Consider the following 17,953-nt stretch of genomic DNA (forward strand, 5'->3'; position numbering starts at 1 on the left):
TGGGCCTGGACATGCGATGGTGAAGAGAGAGAGTGATCCCCCCTCCCAGTTAGAGTCCGGGCCTGGGCAGAAGAAATTGAAGCCTGGGCCTGGACACGCGATGGTGAAGAGAGAGAGTGATCCCCCCTCCCAGTTAGAGTCCGGGCCTGGGCAGAAGAAATTGAAGCCTGGGCCTGGACACGCGATGGTAAAGAGAGAGAGAGTGATCCCCCCACCCAGTTAGAGTCCGGGCCTGGGCAGAAGAAATTGAAGCCTGGGCCTGGACACGCGATGGTGAAGAGAGAGAGTGATCCCCCCACCCAGTTAGAGTCCGGGCCTGGGCAGAAGAAATTGGAGCCTGGGCCTGGACACGCGATGGTGAGAAGAGAGAGTGATCCCCCCACCCAGTTAGAGTCCGGGCCTGGGCAGAAGAAATTGAAGCCTGGGCCTGGACACGCGATGGTGAAGAGAGAGAGTGATCCCCCCACCTAGTTAGAGTCCGGGCCTGGGCAGAAGAAATTGAAGCCTGGGCCTGGACATGCGATGGTGAGAAGAGAGAGTGATCCCCCCACCCAGTTAGAGTCCGGGCCTGGGCAGAAGAAATTGAAGCCTGGGCCTGGACACGCGATGGTGAAGGAGAGAGAGAGTGATCCCCCCTCCCAGTTAGAGTCCGGGCCTGGGCAGAAGAAATTGAAGCCTGGGCCTGGACACGCGATGGTGAAGGAGAGAGAGAGTGTTCCCCCCACCCAGTTAGAGTCCGGGCCTGGGAAGAAGAAATTGGAGCCTGGGCCTGGACATGCGATGGTGAAGAAGAGACAGAGTGTTCCCCCCACCCAGTTAGAGTCCGGGCCTGGGCAGAAAAAAAAAAAAAGCCTGGGCCTGGACACACCATGGTGAAGGAGAGTCAGAGGGATCTCCCCCCAATTAGAGTCCGGGCCTGGGAAGAAGAAATTGGAGCCTGGGCCTGGACACGCGATGGTGAAGAGAGACAGAGTGATCCCCCCACCCAGTTAGAGTCCGGGCCTGGGCAGAAGAAATTGAAGCCTGGGCCTGGACACGCGATGGTGAAGGAGAGTCAGAGTGATCCCCCCACCCAGTTAGAGTCCGGACCTGGGCCGAAGAAACTGAAGCCTGGGCCTGGACATGCGATCGTGAGAAGAGAGAGTGATCCCCCACCCAGTTAGAGTCCGGGCCTGGGCAGAAGAAATTGAAGCCTGGGCCTGGACACGCGATGGTGAAGAGAGAGAGTGATCCCCCCACCCAGTTAGAGTCCGGGCCTGGGCAGAAGAAATTGAAGCCTGGGCCTGGACATGCGATGGTGAGAAGAGAGAGTGATCCCCCCACCCAGTTAGAGTCCGGGCCTGGGCAGAAGAAATTGAAGCCTGGGCCTGGACACGCGATGGTGAAGAGAGAGAGTGATCCCCCCACCCAGTTAGAGTCCGGGCCTGGGCAGAAGAAATTGAAGCCTGGGCCTGGACACGCGATGGTGAAGAGAGAGAGTGATCCCCCCTCCCAGTTAGAGTCCGGGCCTGGGCAGAAGAAATTGAATCCTGGGCCTGGACACGCGATGGTGAAGAGAGAGAGTGATCCCCCCACCCAGTTAGAGTCCGGGCCTGGGCAGAAGAAATTGAAGCCTGGGCCTGGACACGCGATGGTGAAGAGAGAGAGTGATCCCCCCACCCAGTTAGAGTCCGGGCCTGGGCAGAAGAAATTGAAGCCTGGGCCTGGACACACGATGGTGAGAAGAGAGAGTGATCCCCCCACCCAGTTAGAGTCCGGGCCTGGGCAGAAGAAATTGAAGCCTGGGCCTGGACATGCGATGGTGAAGGAGAGACAGAGTGTTCCCCCCTCCCAGTTAGAGTCCTGGCCTGGGCAGAAAAAAATTGAAGCCTGGGCCTGGACACGCGATGGTGAGAAGAGAGAGTGATCCCCCCACCCAGTTAGAGTCCGGGCCTGGGCAGAAGAAATTGAAGCCTGGGCCTGGACACGCGATGGTGAAGAGAGAGAGTGATCCCCCCACCCAGTTAGAGTCCGGGCCTGGGCAGAAGAAATTGAAGCCTGGGCCTGGACACGCGATGGTGAAGAGAGAGAGTGATCCCCCCACCCAGTTAGAGTCCGGGCCTGGGCAGAAGAAATTGAAGCCTGGGCCTGGACACGCGATGGTGAAGAGAGAGAGTGATCCCCCCACCCAGTTAGAGTCCGGGCCTGGGCAGAAGAAATTGAAGCCTGGGCCTGGACACACGATGGTGAGAAGAGAGAGTGATCCCCCCACCCAGTTAGAGTCCGGGCCTGGGCAGAAGAAATTGAAGCCTGGGCCTGGACATGCGATGGTGAAGGAGAGACAGAGTGTTCCCCCCTCCCAGTTAGAGTCCTGGCCTGGGCAGAAAAAAATTGAAGCCTGGGCCTGGACACGCGATGGTGAGAAGAGAGAGTGATCCCCCCACCCAGTTAGAGTCCGGGCCTGGGCAGAAGAAATTGAAGCCTGGGCCTGGACACGCGATGGTGAAGAGAGAGAGTGATCCCCCCACCCAGTTAGAGTCCGGGCCTGGGCAGAAGAAATTGAAGCCTGGGCCTGGACATGCGATGGTGAGAAGAGAGAGTGATCCCCCCACCCAGTTAGAGTCCGGGCCTGGGCAGAAGAAATTGAAGCCTGGGCCTGGACACGCGATGGTGAAGGAGAGAGAGAGTGATCCCCCCTCCCAGTTAGAGTCCGGGCCTGGGCAGAAGAAATTGAAGCCTGGGCCTGGACACGCGATGGTGAAGGAGAGAGAGAGTGATCCCCCCTCCCAGTTAGAGTCCGGGCCTGGGAAGAAGAAATTGGAGCCTGGGCCTGGACATGCGATGGTGAGAAGAGACAGAGTGTTCCCCCCACCCAGTTAGAGTCCGGGCCTGGGCAGAAAAAAAAAAAAAGCCTGGGCCTGGACACACCATGGTGAAGGAGAGTCAGAGGGATCTCCCCCCAATTAGAGTCCGGGCCTGGGAAGAAGAAATTGGAGCCTGGGCCTGGACACGCGATGGTGAAGAGAGACAGAGTGATCCCCCCACCCAGTTAGAGTCCGGGCCTGGGCAGAAGAAATTGAAGCCTGGGCCTGGACACGCGATGGTGAAGGAGAGTCAGAGTGATCCCCCCACCCAGTTAGAGTCCGGACCTGGGCCGAAGAAACTGAAGCCTGGGCCTGGACATGCGATCGTGAGAAGAGAGAGTGATCCCCCACCCAGTTAGAGTCCGGGCCTGGGCAGAAGAAATTGAAGCCTGGGCCTGGACACGCGATGGTGAAGAGAGAGAGTGATCCCCCCACCCAGTTAGAGTCCGGGCCTGGGCAGAAGAAATTGAAGCCTGGGCCTGGACATGCGATGGTGAGAAGAGAGAGTGATCCCCCCACCCAGTTAGAGTCCGGGCCTGGGCAGAAGAAATTGGAGCCTGGGTCTGGACACGCGATGGTGAAGAGAGAGAGTGATCCCCCCTCCCAGTTAGAGTCCGGGCCTGGGCAGAAGAAATTGAAGCCTGGGCCTGGACACGCGATGGTGAGAAGAGAGAGAGTGATCCCCCCACCCAGTTAGAGTCCGGGCCTGGGCAGAAGAAATTGAAGCCTGGGCCTGGACACGCGATGGTGAAGGAGAGAGAGAGTGATCCCCCCACCCAGTTAGAGTCCGGGCCTGGGCAGAAGAAATTGAAGCCTGGGCCTGGACACACGATGGTGAGAAGAGAGAGTGATCCCCCCACCCAGTTAGAGTCCGGGCCTGGGCAGAAGAAATTGGAGCCTGGGCCTGGACACGCGATGGTGAAGAGAGAGAGAGTGATCCCCCCACCCAGTTAGAGTCCGGGCCTGGGCAGAAGAAATTGAAGCCTGGGCAGAAGAAATTGAAGCCTGGGCCTGGACACGCGATGGTGAAGGAAAGACAGAGTGATCCCCCACCCAGTTAGAGTCCGGGCCTGGGAAGAAGAAATTGAAGCCTGGGCCTGGACACGCGATGGTGAAGGAGAGACAGAGTGATCCCCCACCCAGTTAGAGTCCGGGCCTGGGAAGAAGAAATTGAAGCCTGGGCCTGGACACGCGATGGTGAAGAGAGACAGAGTGATCCCCCCACCCAGTTAGAGTCCGGGCCTGGGCAGAAGAAATTGAAGCCTGGGCCGGGACATGCGATGGTGAAGGAGAGACAAAGTGTTCCCCCCTCCCAGTTAGAGTCCGGGCCTGGGCAGAAAAAAATTGAAGCCTGGGCCTGGACATGCGATGGTGAAGGAGAGACAGAGTGTTCCCCCCTCCCAGTTAGAGTCCGGGCCTGGGCAGAAGAAATTGGAGCCTGGGCCTGGACACGCGATGGTGAAGAGAGAGAGTGATCCCCCCTCCCAGTTAGAGTCCGGGCCTGGGCAGAAGAAATTGAAGCCTGGGCCTGGACACGCGATGGTGAGAAGAGAGAGTGATCCCCCCACCCAGTTAGAGTCCGGGCCTGGGCAGAAGAAATTGAAGCCTGGGCCTGGACACGCGATGTTTAAGGAGAGAGAGAGTGATCCCCCCTCCCAGTTAGAGTCCGGGCCTGGGCAGAAGAAATTGAAGCCTGGGCCTGGACATGCGATGGTGAAGGAGAGACAGAGTGATCCCCCCACCCAGTTAGAGTCCGGGCCTGGGCAGAAGAAATTGAAGCCTGGGCCTGGACACACGATGGTGAAGAGAGAGAGTGATCCCCCCTCCCAGTTAGAGTCCGGGCCTGGGCAGAAGAAATTGAAGCCTGGGCCTGGACACGCGATGGTGAAGAGAGAGAGTGATCCCCCCTCCCAGTTAGAGTCCGGGCCTGGGCAGAAGAAACTGAAGCCTGGGCCTGGACACGCGATGGTGAAGGAGAGACAGAGTGATCCCACTAACTAGAGTCCGGGAGTGGGCAAAAGAAATTGAAGCCTGGGCCTGGACACGCGATGGTGAAGGAGAGTCAGAGTGATCCCCACCCCCAGTTAGAGTCCGGGCCTGGGCAGAAGAAATTGAAGCCTGGGCCTGGACACGCGATGGTGAAGGAGAGTCATAGTGATCCCCAACCCCAGTTAGAGTCCGGGCCTGGGCAGAAGAAATTGAAGCCTGGGCCTGGACACGCGATGGTGAAGAGAGAGAGAGAGTGATCCCCCCTCCCAGTTAGAGTCCGGGCCTGGGCAGAAGAAATTGAAGCCTGGGCAGAAGAAATTGAAGCCTGGACCTGGACACATGATGGTGAAGAGAGACAGAGTGATCCCCCACCCAGTTAGAGTCCGGGCCTGGGCAGAAGAAATTGAAGCCTGGGCCTGGACATGCGATGGTGAAGGAGAGACAGAGTGTTCCCCCCTCCCAGTTAGAGTCCGGGCCTGGGCAGAAGAAATTGGAGCCTGGGCCTGGACACGCGATGGTGAAGAGAGAGTGATCCCCCCACCCAGTTAGAGTCCGGGCCTGGGCAGAAGAAATTGAAGCCTGGGCCTGGACACGCGATGGTAAAGAGAGAGAGAGTGATCCCCCCTCCCAGTTAGAGTCCGGGCCTGGGCCGAAGAAACTGAAGCCTGGGCCTGGACACGCGATGTTGAAGGAGAGTCAGAGTGATCCCCCCACCCAGTTAGAGTCCGGGCCTGGGCAGAAGAAATTGAAGCCTGGGTCTGGACACGCGATGGTGAGAAGAGAGAGTGATCCCCCCTCCCAGTTAGAGTCCGGGCCTCGGCAAAAGAAATTGAAGCCTGGGCCTGGACACGCGATGGTGAAGGAGAGAGAGAGTGATCCCCCCTCCCAGTTAGAGTCCGGGCCTGGGCCGAAGAAACTGAAGCCTGGGCCTGGACACGCGATGTTGAAGGAGAGTCAGAGTGATCCCCCCACCCAGTTAGAGTCCGGGCCTGGGCAGAAGAAATTGAAGCCTGGGCCTGGACACGCGATGGTGAAGAGAGACAGAGTGATCCCCCCACCCAGTTAGAGTCCGGGCCTGGGCAGAAGAAATTGAAGCCTGGGCCTGGACACGCGATGGTGAAGGAGAGAGAGTGATCCCCCACCCAGTTAGAGTCCGGGCCTGGGCAGAAGAAATTGAAGCCTGGGCCTGGACACACGATGGTAAAGAGAGAGAGAGTGATCCCCCACCCAGTTAGAGTCCGGGCCTGGGCAGAAGAAATTGAAGCCTGGGCCTGGACACACGATGGTAAAGAGAGACAGAGTGATCCCCCTCCCAGTTAGAGTCCGGGCCTGGGCAGAAGAAATTGAAGCCTGGGCCTGGACACGCGATGGTGAGAAGAGAGAGTGATCCCCCCACCCAGTTAGAGTCCGGGCCTGGGCAGAAGAAATTGAAGCCTGGGCCTGGACACGCGATGTTGAAGGAGAGAGAGAGTGATCCCCCCTCCCAGTTAGAGTCCGGGCCTGGGCAGAAGAAATTGAAGCCTGGGCCTGGACATGCGATGGTGAAGGAGAGACAGAGTGTTCCCCCCTCCCAGTTAGAGTCCGGGCCTGGGCAGAAGAAATTGAAGCCTGGGCCTGGACATGCGATGGTGAGAAGAGAGAGTGATCCCCCCACCCAGTTAGAGTCCGGGCCTGGGCAGAAGAAATTGGAGCCTGGGCCTGGACACGCGATGGTGAAGAGAGAGAGTGATCCCCCCACCCAGTTAGAGTCCGGGCCTGGGCAGAAGAAATTGGAGCCTGGGCCTGGACACGCGATGGTGAGAAGAGAGAGTGATCCCCCCACCCAGTTAGAGTCCGGGCCTGGGCAGAAGAAATTGGAGCCTGGGCCTGGACACGCGATGGTGAAGGAGAGAGAGAGTGATCCCCCCACCCAGTTAGAGTCCGGGCCTGAGCAGAAGAAATTGAAGCCTGGGCCTGGACACACGATGGTGAGAAGAGAGAGTGATCCCCCCACCCAGTTAGAGTCCGGGCCTGGGCAGAAGAAATTGGAGCCTGGGCCTGGACACGCGATGGTGAAGGAGAGAGAGAGTGATCCCCCCACCCAGTTAGAGTCCGGGCCTAGGCAGAAGAAATTGATGCCTGGGCAGAAGAAATTGAAGCCTGGGCCTGGACACGCGATGGTGAAGAGAGACAGAGTGATCCCCCCACCCAGTTAGAGTCCGGGCCTGGGCAGAAGAAATTGAAGCCTGGGCCTGGACACGCGATGGTGAAGGAGAGACAGAGTGTTCCCCCCTCCCAGTTAGAGTCCGGGCCTGGGCAGAAAAAAATTGAAGCCTGGGCCTGGACACGCGATGTTGAAGGAGAGAGAGAGTGATCCCCCCTCCCAGTTAGAGTCCGGGCCTGGGCAGAAGAAATTGGAGCCTGGGCCTGGACACGCGATGGTGAAGAGAGAGAGTGATCCCCCCTCCCAGTTAGAGTCCGGGCCTGGGCAGAAGAAATTGAAGCCTGGGCCTGGACACGCGATGGTGAAGAGAGAGAGTGATCCCCCCTCCCAGTTAGAGTCCGGGCCTGGGCAGAAGAAATTGAAGCCTGGGCCTGGACACGCGATGGTGAAGAGAGAGAGTGATCCCCCCTCCCAGTTAGAGTCCGGGCCTGGGCAGAAGAAATTGAAGCCTGGGCCTGGACACGCGATGGTGAAGAGAGAGAGTGATCCCCCCTCCCAGTTAGAGTCCGGGCCTGGGCAGAAGAAATTGAAGCCTGGGCCTGGACACGCGATGGTAAAGAGAGAGAGAGTGATCCCCCCTCCCAGTTAGAGTCCGGGCCTGGGCAGAAGAAATTGAAGCCTGGGCCTGGACATGCGATGGTGAGAAGAGAGAGTGATCCCCCCACCCAGTTAGAGTCCGGGCCTGGGCAGAAGAAATTGAAGCCTGGGCAGAAGAAATTGGAGCCTGGGCCTGGACACGCGATGGTGAGAAGAGAGAGTGATCCCCCCACCCAGTTAGAGTCCGGGCCTGGGCAGAAGAAATTGAAGCCTGGGCAGAAGAAATTGGAGCCTGGGCCTGGACACGCGATGGTGAGAAGAGAGAGTGATCCCCCCACCCAGTTAGAGTCCGGGCCTGGGCAGAAGAAATTGAAGCCTGGGCCTGGACACGCGATGGTAAAGAGAGAGAGAGTGATCTCCCCCCAATTAGAGTACGGGCCTGGGAAGAAGAAATTGAAGCCTGGGCCTGGACACGCGATGGTGAAGAGAGAGAGTGATCCCCCCTCCCAGTTAGAGTCTGGGCCTGGGCAGAAGAAATTGAAGCCTGGGCCTGGACACGCGATGGTGAAGAGAGAGAGAGTGATCCCCCCTCCCAGTTAGAGTCCGGGCCTGGGCAGAAGAAATTGAAGCCTGGGCCTGGACACGCGATGGTGAGAAGAGAGAGTGATCCCCCCACCCAGTTAGAGTCCGGGCCTGGGCAGAAGAAATTGAAGCCTGGGCCTGGACACGCGATGGTGAAGAGAGAGAGTGATCCCCCCTCCCAGTTAAAGTCCGGGCCTGGGCAGAAGAAATTGAATCCTGGGCCTGGACACGCGATGGTGAGAAGAGAGAGTGATCCCCCCACCCAGTTAGAGTCCGGGACTGGGCAGAAGAAATTGAAGCCTGGGCCTGGACATGCGATGGTGAAGGAGAGACAGAGTGTTCCCCCCTCCCAGTTAGAGTCCGGGCCTGGGCAGAAAAAAATTGAAGCCTGGGCCTGGACACGCGATGGTGAAGAGAGAGAGAGTGATCCCCCCACCCAGTTAGAGTCCGGGCCTGGGCAGAAGAAATTGGAGCCTGGGCCTGGACACGCGATGGTGAAGAGAGAGAGTGATTCCCCCACCCAGTTAGAGTCCGGGCCTGGGCAGAAGAAATTGAAGCCTGGGCCTGGACATGCGATGGTGAGAAGAGAGAGTGATCCCCCCACCCAGTTAGAGTCCGGGCCTGGGAAGAAGAAATTGGAGCCTGGGCCTGGACATGCGATGGTGAAGGAGAGAGAGAGTGATCCCCCCTCCCAGTTAGAGTCCGGGCCTGGGCAGAAGAAATTGAAGCCTGGGCCTGGACACGCGATGGTGAAGGAGAGAGAGAGTGATCCCCCCTCCCAGTTAGAGTCCGGGCCTGGGCAGAAGAAATTGAAGCCTGGGCCTGGACACGCGATGGTGAAGGAGAGAGAGAGTGATCCCCCCTCCCAGTTAGAGTCCGGGCCTGGGAAGAAGAAATTGGAGCCTGGGCCTGGACATGCGATGGTGAAGGAGAGACAGAGTGTTCCCCCCACCCAGTTAGAGTCCGGGCCTGGGCAGAAAAAAAAAAAAAGCCTGGGCCTGGACACACCATGGTGAAGGAGAGTCAGAGGGATCTCCCCCCAATTAGAGTCCGGGCCTGGGAAGAAGAAATTGGAGCCTGGGCCTGGACACGCGATGGTGAAGAGAGACAGAGTGATCCCCCCACCCAGTTAGAGTCCGGGCCTGGGCAGAAGAAATTGAAGCCTGGGCCTGGACACGCGATGGTGAAGAGAGAGAGTGATCCCCCCACCCAGTTAGAGTCCGGGCCTGGGCAGAAGAAATTGAAGCCTGGGCCTGGACATGCGATGGTGAGAAGAGAGAGTGATCCCCCCACCCAGTTAGAGTCCGGGCCTGGGCAGAAGAAATTGAAGCCTGGGCCTGGACACGCGATGGTGAAGAGAGAGAGTGATCCCCCCACCCAGTTAGAGTCCGGGCCTGGGCAGAAGAAATTGAAGCCTGGGCCTGGACACGCGATGGTGAAGAGAGAGAGTGATCCCCCCACCCAGTTAGAGTCCGGGCCTGGGCAGAAGAAATTGAAGCCTGGGCCTGGACACGCGATGGTGAAGAGAGAGAGTGATCCCCCCACCCAGTTAGAGTCCGGGCCTGGGCAGAAGAAATTGAAGCCTGGGCCTGGACACACGATGGTGAGAAGAGAGAGTGATCCCCCCACCCAGTTAGAGTCCGGGCCTGGGCAGAAGAAATTGAAGCCTGGGCCTGGACATGCGATGGTGAAGGAGAGACAGAGTGTTCCCCCCTCCCAGTTAGAGTCCGGGCCTGGGCAGAAAAAAATTGAAGCCTGGGCCTGGACACGCGATGGTGAAGAGAGAGAGAGTGATCCCCCCACCCAGTTAGAGTCCGGGCCTGGGCAGAAGAAATTGGAGCCTGGGCCTGGACACGCGATGGTGAGAAGAGAGAGTGATCCCCCCACCCAGTTAGAGTCCGGGCCTGGGCAGAAGAAATTGAAGCCTGGGCCTGGACACGCGATGGTGAAGAGAGAGAGTGATCCCCCCACCCAGTTAGAGTCCGGGCCTGGGCAGAAGAAATTGAAGCCTGGGCCTGGACATGCGATGGTGAGAAGAGAGAGTGATCCCCCCACCCAGTTAGAGTCCGGGCCTGGGCAGAAGAAATTGAAGCCTGGGCCTGGACATGCGATGGTGAAGGAGAGAGAGAGTGATCCCCCCTCCCAGTTAGAGTCCGGGCCTGGGCAGAAGAAATTGAAGCCTGGGCCTGGACACGCGATGGTGAAGGAGAGAGAGAGTGATCCCCCCTCCCAGTTAGAGTCCGGGCCTGGGAAGAAGAAATTGGAGCCTGGGCCTGGACATGCGATGGTGAAGAAGAGACAGAGTGTTCCCCCCACCCAGTTAGAGTCCGGGCCTGGGCAGAAGAAATTGAAGCCTGGGCCTGGACATGCGATGTTGAGAAGAGAGAGTGATCCCCCCACCCAGTTAGAGTCCGGGCCTGGGCAGAAGAAATTGAAGCCTGGGCCTGGACACGCGATGGTGAAGGAGAGAGAGAGTGATCCCCCCTCCCAGTTAGAGTCCGGGCCTGGGCAGAAGAAATTGAAGCCTGGGCCTGGACACGCGATGGTGAAGGAGAGAGAGAGTGATCCCCCCTCCCAGTTAGAGTCCGGGCCTGGGAAGAAGAAATTGGAGCCTGGGCCTGGACATGCGATGGTGAGAAGAGACAGAGTGTTCCCCCCACCCAGTTAGAGTCCGGGCCTGGGCAGAAAAAAAAAAAAAGCCTGGGCCTGGACACACCATGGTGAAGGAGAGTCAGAGGGATCTCCCCCCAATTAGAGTCCGGGCCTGGGAAGAAGAAATTGGAGCCTGGGCCTGGACACGCGATGGTGAAGAGAGACAGAGTGATCCCCCCACCCAGTTAGAGTCCGGGCCTGGGCAGAAGAAATTGAAGCCTGGGCCTGGACACGCGATGGTGAAGGAGAGTCAGAGTGATCCCCCCACCCAGTTAGAGTCCGGACCTGGGCCGAAGAAACTGAAGCCTGGGCCTGGACATGCGATCGTGAGAAGAGAGAGTGATCCCCCACCCAGTTAGAGTCCGGGCCTGGGCAGAAGAAATTGAAGCATGGGCCTGGACACGCGATGGTGAAGAGAGAGAGTGATCCCCCCACCCAGTTAGAGTCCGGGCCTGGGCAGAAGAAATTGAAGCCTGGGCCTGGACATGCGATGGTGAGAAGAGAGAGTGATCCCCCCACCCAGTTAGAGTCCGGGCCTGGGCAGAAGAAATTGGAGCCTGGGTCTGGACACGCGATGGTGAAGAGAGAGAGTGATCCCCCCTCCCAGTTAGAGTCCGGGCCTGGGCAGAAGAAATTGAAGCCTGGGCCTGGACACGCGATGGTGAGAAGAGAGAGAGTGATCCCCCCACCCAGTTAGAGTCCGGGCCTGGGCAGAAGAAATTGAAGCCTGGGCCTGGACACGCGATGGTGAAGGAGAGAGAGAGTGATCCCCCCACCCAGTTAGAGTCCGGGCCTGGGCAGAAGAAATTGAAGCCTGGGCCTGGACACACGATGGTGAGAAGAGAGAGTGATCCCCCCACCCAGTTAGAGTCCGGGCCTGGGCAGAAGAAATTGGAGCCTGGGCCTGGACACGCGATGGTGAAGGAGAGAGAGAGTGATCCCCCCACCCAGTTAGAGTCCGGGCCTGGGCAGAAGAAATTGAAGCCTGGGCAGAAGAAATTGAAGCCTGGGCCTGGACACGCGATGGTGAAGGAGAGACAGAGTGATCCCCCACCCAGTTAGAGTCCGGGCCTGGGAAGAAGAAATTGAAGCCTGGGCCTGGACACGCGATGGTGAAGGAGAGACAGAGTGATCCCCCACCCAGTTAGAGTCCGGGCCTGGGAAGAAGAAATTGAAGCCTGGGCCTGGACACGCGATGGTGAAGAGAGACAGAGTGATCCCCCCACCCAGTTAGAGTCCGGGCCTGGGCAGAAGAAATTGAAGCCTGGGCCGGGACATGCGATGGTGAAGGAGAGACAAAGTGTTCCCCCCTCCCAGTTAGAGTCCGGGCCTGGGCAGAAAAAAATTGAAGCCTGGGCCTGGACACGCGATGGTGAAGGAGAGAGAGTGATCCCCCACCCAGTTAGAGTCCGGGCCTGGGCAGAAGAAATTGAAGCCTGGGCCTGGACACACGATGGTAAAGAGAGAGAGAGTGATCCCCCACCCAGTTAGAGTCCGGGCCTGGGCAGAAGAAATTGAAGCCTGGGCCTGGACACGCGATGGTGAGAAGAGAGAGTGATCCCCCCACCCAGTTAGAGTCCGGGCCTGGGCAGAAGAAATTGAAGCCTGGGCCTGGACACGCGATGTTGAAGGAGAGAGAGAGTGATCCCCCCTCCCAGTTAGAGTCCGGGCCTGGGCAGAAGAAATTGAAGCCTGGGCCTGGACATGCGATGGTGAAGGAGAGACAGAGTGTTCCCCCCTCCCAGTTAGAGTCCGGGCCTGGGCAGAAGAAATTGAAGCCTGGGCCTGGACATGCGATGGTGAGAAGAGAGAGTGATCCCCCCACCCAGTTAGAGCCCGGGCCTGGGCAGAAGAAATTGGAGCCTGGGCCTGGACACGCGATGGTGAAGAGAGAGAGTGATCCCCCCACCCAGTTAGAGTCCGGGCCTGGGCAGAAGAAATTGGAGCCTGGGCCTGGACACGCGATGGTGAGAAGAGAGAGTGATCCCCCACCCAGTTAGAGTCCGGGCCTGGGCAGAAGAAATTGAAGCCTGGGCCTGGACACGCGATGGTGAAGAGAGAGAGTGATCCCCCCACCCAGTTAGAGTCCGGGCCTGGGCAGAAGAAATTGAAGCCTGGGCCTGGACACGCGATGGTGAAGAGAGAGAGTGATCCCCCCACCCAGTTAGAGTCCGGGCCTGGGCAGAAGAAATTGAAGCCTGGGCCTGGACATGCGATGGTGAGAAGAGAGAGTGATCCCCCCACCCAGTTAGAGTCCGGGCCTGGGCAGAAGAAATTGGAGCCTGGGTCTGGACACGCGATGGTGAAGAGAGAGAGTGATCCCCCCTCCCAGTTAGAGTCCGGGCCTGGGCAGAAGAAATTGAAGCCTGGGCCTGGACACGCGATGGTGAGAAGAGAGAGAGTGATCCCCCCACCCAGTTAGAGTCCGGGCCTGGGCAGAAGAAATTGAAGCCTGGGCCTGGACACGCGATGGTGAAGAGAGAGAGTGATCCCCCCACCCAGTTAGAGTCCGGGCCTGGGCAGAAGAAATTGAAGCCTGGGCCTGGACATGCGATGGTGAGAAGAGAGAGTGATCCCCCCACCCAGTTAGAGTCCGGGCCTGGGCAGAAGAAATTGGAGCCTGGGTCTGGACAAGCGATGGTGAAGAGAGAGAGTGATCCCCCCTCCCAGTTAGAGTCCGGGCCTGGGCAGAAGAAATTGAAGCCTGGGCCTGGACACGCGATGGTGAGAAGAGAGAGAGTGATCCCCCCACCCAGTTAGAGTCCGGGCCTGGGCAGAAGAAATTGAAGCCTGGGCCTGGACACGCGATGGTGAAGGAGAGAGAGAGTGATCCCCCCACCCAGTTAGAGTCCGGGCCTGGGCAGAAGAAATTGAAGCCTGGGCCTGGACACACGATGGTGAGAAGAGAGAGTGATCCCCCCACCCAGTTAGAGTCCGGGCCTGGGCAGAAGAAATTGGAGCCTGGGCCTGGACACGCGATGGTGAAGGAGAGAGAGAGTGATCCCCCCACCCAGTTAGAGTCCGGGCCTGGGCAGAAGAAATTGAAGCCTGGGCAGAAGAAATTGAAGCCTGGGCCTGGACACGCGATGGTGAAGGAGAGACAGAGTGATCCCCCACCCAGTTAGAGTCCGGGCCTGGGAAGAAGAAATTGAAGCCTGGGCCTGGACACGCGATGGTGAAGGAGAGACAGAGTGATCCCCCACCCAGTTAGAGTCCGGGCCTGGGAAGAAGAAATTGAAGCCTGGGCCTGGACACGCGATGGTGAAGAGAGACAGAGTGATCCCCCCACCCAGTTAGAGTCCGGGCCTGGGCAGAAGAAATTGAAGCCTGGGCCGGGACATGCGATGGTGAAGGAGAGACAAAGTGTTCCCCCCTCCCAGTTAGAGTCCGGGCCTGGGCAGAAAAAAATTGAAGCCTGGGCCTGGACACGCGATGGTGAAGGAGAGAGAGTGATCCCCCACCCAGTTAGAGTCCGGGCCTGGGCAGAAGAAATTGAAGCCTGGGCCTGGACACACGATGGTAAAGAGAGAGAGAGTGATCCCCCACCCAGTTAGAGTCCGGGCCTGGGCAGAAGAAATTGAAGCCTGGGCCTGGACACACGATGGTAAAGAGAGAGAGAGTGATCCCCCACCCAGTTAGAGTCCGGGCCTGGGCAGAAGAAATTGAAGCCTGGGCCTGGACACGCGATGGTGAGAAGAGAGAGTGATCCCCCCACCCAGTTAGAGTCCGGGCCTGGGCAGAAGAAATTGAAGCCTGGGCCTGGACACGCGATGTTGAAGGAGAGAGAGAGTGATCCCCCCTCCCAGTTAGAGTCCGGGCCTGGGCAGAAGAAATTGAAGCCTGGGCCTGGACATGCGATGGTGAAGGAGAGACAGAGTGTTCCCCCCTCCCAGTTAGAGTCCGGGCCTGGGCAGAAGAAATTGAAGCCTGGGCCTGGACATGCGATGGTGAGAAGAGAGAGTGATCCCCCCACCCAGTTAGAGTCCGGGCCTGGGCAGAAGAAATTGGAGCCTGGGCCTGGACACGCGATGGTGAAGAGAGAGAGTGATCCCCCCACCCAGTTAGAGTCCGGGCCTGGGCAGAAGAAATTGGAGCCTGGGCCTGGACACGCGATGGTGAGAAGAGAGAGTGATCCCCCCACCCAGTTAGAGTCCGGGCCTGGGCAGAAGAAATTGGAGCCTGGGCCTGGACACGCGATGGTGAAGGAGAGAGAGAGTGATCCCCCCACCCAGTTAGAGTCCGGGCCTGAGCAGAAGAAATTGAAGCCTGGGCCTGGACACACGATGGTGAGAAGAGAGAGTGATCCCCCCACCCAGTTAGAGTCCGGGCCTGGGCAGAAGAAATTGGAGCCTGGGCCTGGACACGCGATGGTGAAGGAGAGAGAGAGTGATCCCCCCACCCAGTTAGAGTCCGGGCCTAGGCAGAAGAAATTGATGCCTGGGCAGAAGAAATTGAAGCCTGGGCCTGGACACGCGATGGTGAAGAGAGACAGAGTGATCCCCCCACCCAGTTAGAGTCCGGGCCTGGGCAGAAGAAATTGAAGCCTGGGCCTGGACACGCGATGGTGAAGGAGAGACAGAGTGTTCCCCCCTCCCAGTTAGAGTCCGGGCCTGGGCAGAAAAAAATTGAAGCCTGGGCCTGGACACGCGATGTTGAAGGAGAGAGAGAGTGATCCCCCCTCCCAGTTAGAGTCCGGGCCTGGGCAGAAGAAATTGGAGCCTGGGCCTGGACACGCGATGGTGAAGAGAGAGAGTGATCCCCCCTCCCAGTTAGAGTCCGGGCCTGGGCAGAAGAAATTGAAGCCTGGGCCTGGACACGCGATGGTGAAGAGAGAGAGTGATCCCCCCTCCCAGTTAGAGTCCGGGCCTGGGCAGAAGAAATTGAAGCCTGGGCCTGGACATGCGATGGTGAAGAGAGAGAGTGATCCCCCCTCCCAGTTAGAGTCCGGGCCTGGGCAGAAGAAATTGAAGCCTGGGCCTGGACACGCGATGGTGAAGAGAGAGAGTGATCCCCCCTCCCAGTTAGAGTCCGGGCCTGGGCAGAAGAAATTGAAGCCTGGGCCTGGACACGCGATGGTAAAGAGAGAGAGAGTGATCCCCCCTCCCAGTTAGAGTCCGGGCCTGGGCAGAAGAAATTGAAGCCTGGGCCTGGACATGCGATGGTGAGAAGAGAGAGTGATCCCCCCACCCAGTTAGAGTCCGGGCCTGGGCAGAAGAAATTGAAGCCTGGGCAGAAGAAATTGGAGCCTGGGCCTGGACACGCGATGGTGAGAAGAGAGAGTGATCCCCCCACCCAGTTAGAGTCCGGGCCTGGGCAGAAGAAATTGAAGCCTGGGCCTGGACACGCGATGGTAAAGAGAGAGAGAGTGATCTCCCCCCAATTAGAGTACGGGCCTGGGAAGAAGAAATTGAAGCCTGGGCCTGGACACGCGATGGTGAAGAGAGAGAGTGATCCCCCCTCCCAGTTAGAGTCTGGGCCTGGGCAGAAGAAATTGAAGCCTGGGCCTGGACACGCGATGGTGAAGGAGAGAGAGAGTGATCCCCCCTCCCAGTTAGAGTCCGGGCCTGGGCAGAAGAAATTGAAGCCTGGGCCTGGACACGCGATGGTGAGAAGAGAGAGTGATCCCCCCACCCAGTTAGAGTCCGGGCCTGGGCAGAAGAAATTGAAGCCTGGGCCTGGACACGCGATGGTGAAGAGAGAGAGTGATCCCCCCTCCCAGTTAAAGTCCGGGCCTGGGCAGAAGAAATTGAATCCTGGGCCTGGACACGCGATGGTGAGAAGAGAGAGTGATCCCCCCACCCAGTTAGAGTCCGGGACTGGGCAGAAGAAATTGAAGCCTGGGCCTGGACATGCGATGGTGAAGGAGAGACAGAGTGTTCCCCCCTCCCAGTTAGAGTCCGGGCCTGGGCAGAAAAAAATTGAAGCCTGGGCCTGGACACGCGATGGTGAAGAGAGAGAGAGTGATCCCCCCACCCAGTTAGAGTCCGGGCCTGGGCAGAAGAAATTGGAGCCTGGGCCTGGACACGCGATGGTGAAGAGAGAGAGTGATTCCCCCACCCAGTTAGAGTCCGGGCCTGGGCAGAAGAAATTGAAGCCTGGGCCTGGACATGCGATGGTGAGAAGAGAGAGTGATTCCCCCACCCAGTTAGAGTCCGGGCCTGGGCAGAAGAAATTGAAGCCTGGGCCTGGACACGCGATGGTGAAGGAGAGAGAGAGTGATCCCCCCTCCCAGTTAGAGTCCGGGCCTGGGCAGAAGAAATTGAAGCCTGGGCCTGGACACGCGATGGTGAAGGAGAGAGAGAGTGATCCCCCCTCCCAGTTAGAGTCCGGGCCTGGGAAGAAGAAATTGGAGCCTGGGCCTGGACATGCGATGGTGAAGGAGAGACAGAGTGTTCCCCCCACCCAGTTAGAGTCCGGGCCTGGGCAGAAAAAAAAAAAAAGCCTGGGCCTGGACACACCATGGTGAAGGAGAGTCAGAGGGATCTCCCCCCAATTAGAGTCCGGGCCTGGGAAGAAGAAATTGGAGCCTGGGCCTGGACACGCGATGGTGAAGAGAGACAGAGTGATCCCCCCACCCAGTTAGAGTCCGGGCCTGGGCAGAAGAAATTGAAGCCTGGGCCTGGACACGCGATGGTGAAGAGAGAGAGTGATCCCCCCACCCAGTTAGAGTCCGGGCCTGGGCAGAAGAAATTGAAGCCTGGGCCTGGACACGCGATGGTGAAGAGAGAGAGTGATCCCCCCTCCCAGTTAGAGTCCGGGCCTGGGCAGAAGAAATTGAAGCCTGGGCCTGGACACGCGATGGTGAAGAGAGAGAGTGATCCCCCCACCCAGTTAGAGTCCGGGCCTGGGCAGAAGAAATTGAAGCCTGGGCCTGGACACGCGATGGTGAAGAGAGAGAGTGATCCCCCCACCCAGTTAGAGTCCGGGCCTGGGCAGAAGAAATTGAAGCCTGGGCCTGGACACACGATGGTGAGAAGAGAGAGTGATCCCCCCACCCAGTTAGAGTCCGGGCCTGGGCAGAAGAAATTGAAGCCTGGGCCTGGACATGCGATGGTGAAGGAGAGACAGAGTGTTCCCCCCTCCCAGTTAGAGTCCGGGCCTGGGCAGAAAAAAATTGAAGCCTGGGCCGGGACACGCGATGGTGAAG

Source organism: Pelmatolapia mariae, linkage group LG10_11 (genome assembly GCF_036321145.2).
Source record: "Pelmatolapia mariae isolate MD_Pm_ZW linkage group LG10_11, Pm_UMD_F_2, whole genome shotgun sequence".
In the NCBI taxonomy this organism is placed as follows: Eukaryota; Metazoa; Chordata; class Actinopteri; order Cichliformes; family Cichlidae; genus Pelmatolapia; species Pelmatolapia mariae.